At 38.1% G+C, this 9,239-nt stretch overlaps 1 long non-coding RNA gene across 3 annotated transcripts; it reads right to left on the bottom strand.

Moving 5' to 3' along the window:
* Positions 1-1,710: 1,710 nt before the first annotated feature.
* On the bottom strand, positions 1,711-7,264 carry LOC138189046 (uncharacterized). 3 transcript variants are annotated; one of them, XR_011175830.1, is made up of 4 exons: positions 7,041-7,264; positions 4,504-4,690; positions 3,642-3,859; positions 1,711-2,604 (listed from the first exon to the last, which is right to left on the bottom strand). It is a non-coding gene; the product is annotated as an uncharacterized LOC138189046 (long non-coding RNA). The 3 variants fall into 3 exon arrangements; XR_011175829.1 differs by lacking the exon at positions 7,041-7,264 and adding an exon at positions 5,564-5,936; XR_011175831.1 differs by lacking the exon at positions 7,041-7,264 and adding an exon at positions 4,847-4,901.
* Positions 7,265-9,239: the final 1,975 nt, after the last annotated feature.

Raw genomic sequence — 9,239 nt, 5'->3', positions numbered from 1 at the left:
TTCTTGTCATTCAACTTCTTGGATAGTTAAAGTAACGTAATTTAATGCTGCAGTTCTTATAGGAATTCTTTTCTTATTTGTATCGAAGCTTCCAATATGCTATTTTGTAAGTATAATATTCTTTAATTAGTAGAAAGTTGTACATACAATTAGCATCTTTTCTCTAGCGAAGAAAGTGGTGTATCAAGAGAATTTAGATTTCCTTTCGTCTTTATAGTTTTATTCTATTTATCCATTCGAAACTGATGTCACACCAGGTATGTACCTTTTTTGTATATAATTTAGGAAGATACATATTGGTAGGTTTTTCAAGAAGATATGCAATAATAAACTATTGCGTGATAAAATCTTATACAAACACTGTAAGAAGGTTAATTGAATGTTAATTGAATTGATTAATTAACCTGAACAATACATAATTGTTATAAAAATATCTTCTTTACCGAGAAGAATATCAACTACATGAATTGTAGGGAAACTGACATACAAATGATGACAACATTTTTATGTCTCTTTTACAGCGACACGAAAAAAAGAATTTCTTCGCTTGTCGGGAACGTTTTCCAGTGAAAACCCGTTTGGCTGGAATTCCCCGGCTAAGTTTGCAACCGGAGGCGTCGCGCGCTATGAACCATCGAGTTCCGTCGTGATAATGATAAATGAGAACGCAGTAGTTTACGATTTAATATCAATCCACCCGGCCGGCTGCTTATTATCGGCCATTAGGAAAGTTTTAATAACGCAATACGCCGCTGCCCGACCTGGGGGTGGAACCGTCGCGATTTATCACTTTCATCGCTTTATTACTGGCCTGTTACGCTTTACTTGTTGATCGTTCGCGACAACATCACGAATCACCAGGAAATTTGGATATTTTTTTCCCTATTTTCGACGTTCCCTGTTCACTAAATTATGTCACCCAGTAGATAGATCGTTCAGGGTCACGATAAATAAATATCGAGTATCGAACGAGTACGAAAACAGGGTGAATAGGACACAGAGCGAAGAGAAGAATTTTCTTTGTTTCATTCGATGACAATTAACAATAAAGAAATTGAAGAAATTACTATTACTATTATTGTTATTACTATTATTGTTATTATTAGCATGTAACGTTTAAGAAATTGCGGACTGGTTTGAGTGTGTACAAGTAATGGAATCGCCATGGATATAGATCTTTAAGGGAAATAAGTTTTTATCAAAAACGTTTACGGTCGCTGTATCGGCAATCAGTAGCTGTTCATCTACATCTCTTTATACATTCAGTGACATGATAATTTACAACTTCTGAGAATTTACAATGCAACGGTGCCTCATTTATAATCGCGTATAATTACACGCAAGAATCATTCTTGAAACGAACAAGAAAACGTATAACCACAGCTTCATGAATCTTACAAACCCTGTCCCTCGCTTTATCATTTCGACTTTTAACCCTTCGTATGTTTCCAAGCATTGTCCTATTTGCATATTTAATTGTTGTTGCTAACTGTTGTTGGAACGCCAGGATTATCAAAAACTGTCAAAACATCCTCACGAAGCTGTAACCTTAGTGTAAATAATCAAAATGTTCATACAATGTTTATAGCCCTACAAACTCTTTTTATATCAAACAAAGTTTCTTTTTGATAATTTTGGCGTTTTCAAACTGACTTGCAATTGCATTGCAAAGTAATTTCACGGCGAAATCGAATATCGTACACACACGTTACTCTTCACTCTATAAAATCATTCCTCTTCTCACAACAAACAAAATCTTAGACGTGAACGTGAAGATATTTAAGGGCTGAAAACGTAGAGCAATTTTAAAATATTCCTATTGAGATTACATTGAGATATTCTGTGTGCTAGACTAGATCAGCCCTGTAGTAGTGACACGCGTATGTGAATATGAGTGTATGGAAGTATGTGTGTGCACAGCGTCTCGAAAAACAGACGAATGAAACTGTTCCATTGGTAGCGCGGTAAAGAAGATGGTGAGACAAAGAGAGCGCTGAGACGCGTGCAAATGATATCCACGAAGATCCTGGCAATCGTTTATTAAATAAATCTAAAACTATTTTAATATAAATTCTAAGTATAGCCTTAGTATTCCTTTACTTGTATTTCGGCAATTAAAATGCACAATTCTCAGCAATTGCAAAAGAAAACTAATAAATTTCTGATATTAACAGGTGGCCACCTGCGTCCTAATAAGGAAGAAAGTAGATTCAGAATACTTTTCACGCGCTCGACGATATTAAAGTCTTCAGGGACCGATCGATCTGCAGGTTACAGAATATTCCAAATATTTACGCGTTCGAGCAACGAAATTCGACATAGTTCGTATGAGAATGCATGCGTGTCTGGATCCCTAAATCTACGAAAGATCCCGGCTATTTTCGCATATATCCCACGTGAAGGTGTTGGCAGCAGATCCATCCAAAGCGAAAAGCACGAGTCTCCGGAGATTCTATTTCGCTGCTGAGTCACGATCCCGCGTTTGTCGACGTGAAAAGGGGGACTGTGTCCTCTTGGGGACGCCCTTACACACCTCCAAAGGCTTAGGTATTGGGGTTGATCTTCGTATGGGTCGCTGTCACTCTTTGATCCTCCGTGCTGCTTCTGAAAGGTAGAGCAACTTAGGTGAAACAGGAAGACACAACAGTGCGCAAGGTTAAGTTGATTTATACATAACTATGTATATTTTTTGTTAGATCAAGTGTTTTAGTCATACGATGTAACAAAAGTGCACGAAATATAGAACATTAAAAAGCATGGAATAAGCAAAAGGATTGGCTACTGAATGACTTGTATCCTACCACCAGAGGACAGCTCTATCGAACATTTTGTATTTTTAGAAAATCAGAAGGTTTCGTTCACATCGTGCAATTTCGTCAGCCTCATTGATCAATAGCAAACCCTCTTCAAATAAATCTAAAACTTTCACTTGTCTGTCCAGCTAATTACACATACATAAAACAACATCACAATTGCTGAATTCCTTTTCAGAAGCTAGACAGTCGATGCTGGAAATGAACTAACAGAGCCAGCAAGCAATTGATCCTCTGAGTACACTTGAATCAACCAAAAAGAGAAGCATTTTCACTTCCACCTGCCTAAAAAGCGCTGATTGAGCATCTTTCATTGAGTGACAGGCGGCGGGCGCGAAGCTGCAGTCTGAAATCAACGCGACTCGCTGAAAGGCGCAATCAGCCGCAGTTGGAAAGGCGTGCTGGCCGCGACGCGACAAGAGAAACACGTGTTTTTATCAGACTACGTGCAGGAAGAAAACACGACAACGAACCAGGCTCGCGATCGTGTCGAGTGAAAGTTTCAGATACACTTTAATGAAAGGCCGTTCGGTAGTTCCACTTTACGCGCGATATCCAGATGAAAAACGAAAGGAAAAGGCGATAATTATCGGTGCACGGGGATGGTAACGATGTTAACGCGACCCGTGACCCGCGACCCGCGACCAATTACCACCTGACATCGCTGCTTGAAAGCAATTTGCGTGCGGCGAGCAGGCTCTTCCGGCGACTCGCTCAAAGGAGCCCGGACCAGGCGAGAAAAAGCCACGTTTATAGCGGCTTACGTCGACAGTCGGCCTCCTCGGACGAGGAAGAATGGCCGAGTGAGTCGTAAAAGTGATTCATCACCTTTCGCGGCTACGGCTCGCGGAGTCGTTAGCGACGATCCTCCTCCTCTCTCGGCCGTCGTGACATCCTTCCTCCGGCAAGCCCAGAAGCTCGCCAGCTGAATTTCTCCGACGTGTTACACGTCGTGGTGGAAAGGCCCGCGTGGCGGAAAGATGAGCGTGGTCGTCGTGAAAAGTGTTCCATGGATGAAGACGAAGATGAGTAGTGTTCAAGGGATGCTGCGGACAAACATGCTACGATGATGCTGATTCCCATTTTACGTAGTGGAAATTGTGATTAGAATTTGTGTCCGGACGATACTCGTCACAGGGCTAACTCTTTTACAGTGTCAATTATAATACATCGAGTTTCACATCCTAGATGATAATCAATTATTAATATCCATTTCTTATGAAAAGTAAAATTATGTGTAAAGAATTCTTTCTCATTTTGTCATACCGTGAAAGGATCAAAGAACGCTGCTTCTGACATTTTAAATCTCATAGGTCTTCGTTATGATAGTCTATCAGACAATGTTTGATAAGATAAAATAAAACAGAACTTTGGGTACATAGCTGCAAAGATGTTCCTTTAAAAATTCATTCATTTCTTCAATTAAAAACGTCTAAAAATTATATCTTCATTTCTCTTCGAAGCGAAGCAAATTTAAATATGATAAAGTCTTCTTCCAACGTGTTTCCAATTAGCAGCTTTCCCACAGTCGGAGAAATGCTTGGAGCCACGTTGAGACGACACCAGGGAAACCCTTTGCGAAGGGAGAGTTTCTGTAAACGTCCCTCGGACACTGATTACTGCTCGAAGTAACGGAAAGAAGGAGGTAACTAGGTTAAGGTCGACCAACATCCGTGACCTCGACAATTACCATTCGACACCCTTCGTCACTGAAAGACAGTTTGCATACAACGAAAACGCTGGCGTATAGTTGGTAAAGGACCCTCGGACGCAAGCCAGAAATGTTTTCGAGGCTAATTGCTTTCGGACGACCCATCTATCCCTTCTTCGACTTGCTTCTTCAAGGACCTTCGATATCTTCATGCCACGTCTTATACCTGCGACACAAAAGTGGAATGAAGTGTTTGCTGTTCAGACACGTAACGAGAAAAGAAATAGAGAAGAGAATTTATAAACTCGGAATAAAGATAGGATGTGGACTAAAAATAGCGTAAAAGATGATGTCTGGAAAAAGATGACGAATGGCGTTTTACTTTGTGGAATTAGTCCATGATAGAAGGAGGAAACGAGGTAAAGAGGTTAGCGCTGCGTTCGCTGACGTCTCGAGTGCCTCCACTGTACTTATGTTTTTATACGGCCACTCGAGAAAGCCTTAATTATTCTGTCTAGAAACCGTATATTGTTACACTTAATTCGCTGAAATTATATACGTCTGTGTAGAAATTAGTACGTATAAATTCCACTATATTTTCTATTATTTTCATACTTTTTTCTACGAGACCTAATTTCTACCAAGACGTAACAACGACATATAAAAATCGTAGACTGGCAACTTTGTAAGTGAATCATTTTCGTGGCGAGGTGATTTTGGAAAATCGTTGCTGCTCCAGGTGGTAAGTGCAAAGGGATGTCCTGGAGGCACGCAGGTCCGGCGAGAGCGGGACAGAGAGAAAAGAGGAAGAAAAGAGCTGACGGGAACGCGAGCTGGCAAGATTAATGGATTCGTATTGTCGGCATTTTTTCAAGCGTTTTAGGACTACTTTTGAGTGCAGGAGAGCGTCTCATTTTTCAAAAAGTCCGTGCCGTCTGTGGGCCCGATAGAAAAATCGCAATCGATTCGGTGCGCGTTAATGGTTCCGAATTAAGCGTGTTCCTGGTCTCTTCGCGTTGCCAGCCACGAACTATCGCCAAGCAGTCTCTCATAGGCTGCGTTACGTAAGAATGAACATCGATAGTCGTCTTGTAAATACCTCGTCCAGACACACTGAGGTGGTTCGTTTCTCATGACGCAACACACACTGTGACATTTTAACGCTTGATAGAGTTCTTGCACTTAGCGTGTACAGAGGATGCAGAAGCACTGGAAACCAAGCTTTTTGCATCTGGTTTGAAGTTTGGAAACTCGTAGTTAGGTTAAGCTCAGCAGGTATCGAAGCGAGCTTTTGTTCAGTTGAGAATTATAGAATTAGTAAAAAATTAATAAATGTATGGATCCTCTATAATTGTGTGATCCCAGGCTAAGGTATATCACTTGAGTCAGCTGAGCTTCAATAACTCAAAATTCCATCATGAACTTTGCACAAAATAATCAAAATCATTGTGCATTAGGAGACAATTAGTCTGTAAAGAATAAGAAAATATTGCATATGAAAAAATGAATCAGATAACGTTCTCTTACTTTATACTACGTATTACAAAATAAACATTTTAACAGTTACTTTTGCTCACAATAAATGTAAAAATAGTATTCAAGCATTTGATAAAATTTGAAGAAATAGTAAAGAATGATAGAATACGTTTAGTAAAAAATTAATAAATGTGTGGATCTTCTATAAACGTGTGATTCCAGGCTAAGGTATATCACTTGAGCCAGCTAAGCTTCAATAACTCAAAATTCCATCATGAACTTTGCACAAAATAATCAAAATCATTGTACATTAGGAGACACTTAGTCTGTAAAGAATAAGAAAATATTGCATATGAAAAAATGAATCGGATAACCTGTTGTTATGTCTTTATTCAGAGATAGGATCACAATAGCTATTATTATATTCTATGGATAAATCTATCACACCGTTCTGAGCCAGAAAAACCTTTATTGCACATTCTTACATGGACTAGGGATAAAAACAAAAGAATATCTTAAACCTATCGATTAAATCTATCGATTGTATCTAGAACAATCTTCTAGTTATTTTTTCTTGTAACTAACGCATCTGCATATGAATGCACGTTGTCATTTTCAACATAACCTTCTCTTACTCTATACTACGTATTATAAATTAAACATTTTAGCAGCTACTTTTGCTCATAATAAATGCCAAAATAGTATTCAAGCATTTGATCAAATTTGAAGAAACAGTGAAGAAGACCCTCCATAACTGTATGATCCCAGGTTAAGGTATATCACTTGAGTCAATTAAGCTTCAATAACTCAAAATTCAATCATAAACTTTCCATAAAATAATCAAAACTATTGTGTATTAGGAGACACTTAGTCTATAAAGAATAAGAAAATATTGCATATAAACAAATGAATCAGATAATCTTCTCTTACTTTATACTACGTATTACAAATTAAACATTTTAGCAGCTACTTTTGCCCATAATAAATGCCAAAATAGTATTCAAGCATTTGATAAAATTTGAAAAAACTAAAGAAGAAGTCAAAGAAGAAAGTCCAGCAACTTCTACGAGGTTTTTAGGGACAACAAATTCTCTGTTTACCTGCCAAGGGCCTGAAGCCTAACCAATTTGCGGTATTTATTGTTAATTTGAAGATTTACAGCAATCAGAAGCCGCACCTGAATAGGACGTCGAGCACGAACAACATGGAAAAAGGTGGAAACATGACGAAGGCGGAACAAGACGGAGTTGGCGCCTTGGGAGCTCCGATCCTCTTCCGACCGAAGATAGAAGTTGCAGCAGCTGATGAGCCGTAACCGATGAAGCACAATAACCCTCCGTAAGCAGTACCGCTATCTTTCATTCCGTCTTTCGTGGTCACGGTAGGTGCGCGATCTTTATCTACCACAGAGACTACGCTCGTGCAACGGAAGTCCACGCCACGCGAATATAATTCAAGTTGGATATCGCAGCTGCACGATCCGATGAAATTTTTGATTTTTTTTTTTTTTCTGACGTATTACCGTTGATAATTTTTGGAATACAATTTTATTTCTGTACAGATTCGTCTACCTACATTGCACATTCGACTTTGCCAACACATTAGATATGATGTCCCATGCGATTTTTATTCTAATTTAACCTAAATATTACAGTGGAGTAAGTATACTAATATTTTTCATTCACCAGAATTCGTTATATTCTTTAAGTCATGAAAACGTACGATGGTAGAAATTAAAGTTGAGATTCCAAAAATTTTGTCTTACATTGCTATTATTGTCAGCCTAGGTTAGTCGTATATTAAGTTGTCCGGAAAGTGTCTTTCCTTCGCAAGCGTGTTTTCTACAATACAAACGTGGAACCAAGTCTGTGAAATGTTTATCTCAACAGAACAAAATGTATCGTATGTAATTCGACAAAATAATATAAAAAACATTGTGCGTCTGTTATTTCCTCACAAAACGAAAGAAACTTTTCGGACAAGCAATATGTATGCGTTGACAATGAGCGAAGTAGGCGAGCGGATACGTCGCTGACGATATGCATTTTATCTTCTTAATATTATTTTTATTCACAGGAATATATTTTATCTTCTTGATGCGCGGAGCTGCAAAAACAGACGCTAAGTTCGGTGAAACGTAATTTTTCTTCGAATCTTCGAACGTAAGAAAACACCGCTGGGATCTATACACCGAGAAAGCTGACAAATGAATCAAGAAGTTCGAAACTTGCTGTCTGGAGAGCAGATCGTTGCATCGTCCGGAAGACGTCGAAATTTCTTTGACCCATTTTATCCTTTCGTTTCCGAACGTCTGCAGAGTTTACCACCCACGGCATGTCTGCTCATACGAATACTTTTCTCCGGCTGAAAAAATTCGATTCGCACAGTAATAAATCAAAGGTTGCAACCCTTTGGGTACGACAAGGCAAACCGACTGCCCGGTTATGTCCCACAATCCAGGGCTACCGTCTCTTCTCTAAGAGTACTGCTGGTTACTGATTATGCTACAAAAAGGCTTCGTTCCAGTTGATTACTATTGTCATTATTTACGAGTTGTAAATTATTCAAATTTTGACGCCCCTAGGAAGAAAGTCTATTTGCTTATCTCAACCCTTCCACCATAATTTTTTTGCTTTCTCATCTTCCGGCTTCTTCACTTTTAAACTTTATCTGTTCTTCGAATCTCACTTGCACCAACTCTCTCCGATTGCGTTTGATGAATCCAAGCAACGGTACGCTTAGAATGTAATATAATTTAGAGTTGAAAGTAAAATCAGTAAACTGCGGATTTTTATACAAATTTATATTCATAAAAACATGAATGTGTGTTGGATAGATTATCGTGGTCGCTATCGTTCACTGTCGATTTTGGAAACGATCCATTTTCCAAATTGCAGAAACTTTGCATCTTTTATTTTTCGTTCATTTTCTTTTATTTCTGCTCCTAAAAACTTACATTTTGGAGGAATTCCCAATCAGGTTTTATTCCTTTAACTATGTTCATAAAACAACATGGTTTTATTCCTTTAACTATATTCATAAAACAACATGGTTTTATTCCTTTAACTATATTCATAAAACAACATGGTTTTATTCCTTTAACTATATTCATGAAGCAATATGGTTTTATTCCTTTAACTATATTTATAAAACAACATGGTTTTATTCCTTTAACTATATTCATAAAACAACATAGTTTTATTCCTTTAACTATATTCATAAAACAACATGGTTTTATTCCTTTAACTATATTCATGAAGCAATATGGTTTTATTCCTTTAACTATATTCATAAAACAA

The sequence above is a fragment of the Bombus flavifrons genome, chromosome 18, assembly GCF_040668555.2.
Source record: "Bombus flavifrons isolate JBK064 chromosome 18, iyBomFlav1_principal, whole genome shotgun sequence".
NCBI lineage: Eukaryota > Metazoa > Arthropoda > Insecta > Hymenoptera > Apidae > Bombus > Bombus flavifrons.
The sequence above is the reverse complement of the archived record's forward strand: the minus strand, read 5'-3'. Positions and strand labels throughout refer to the sequence as shown.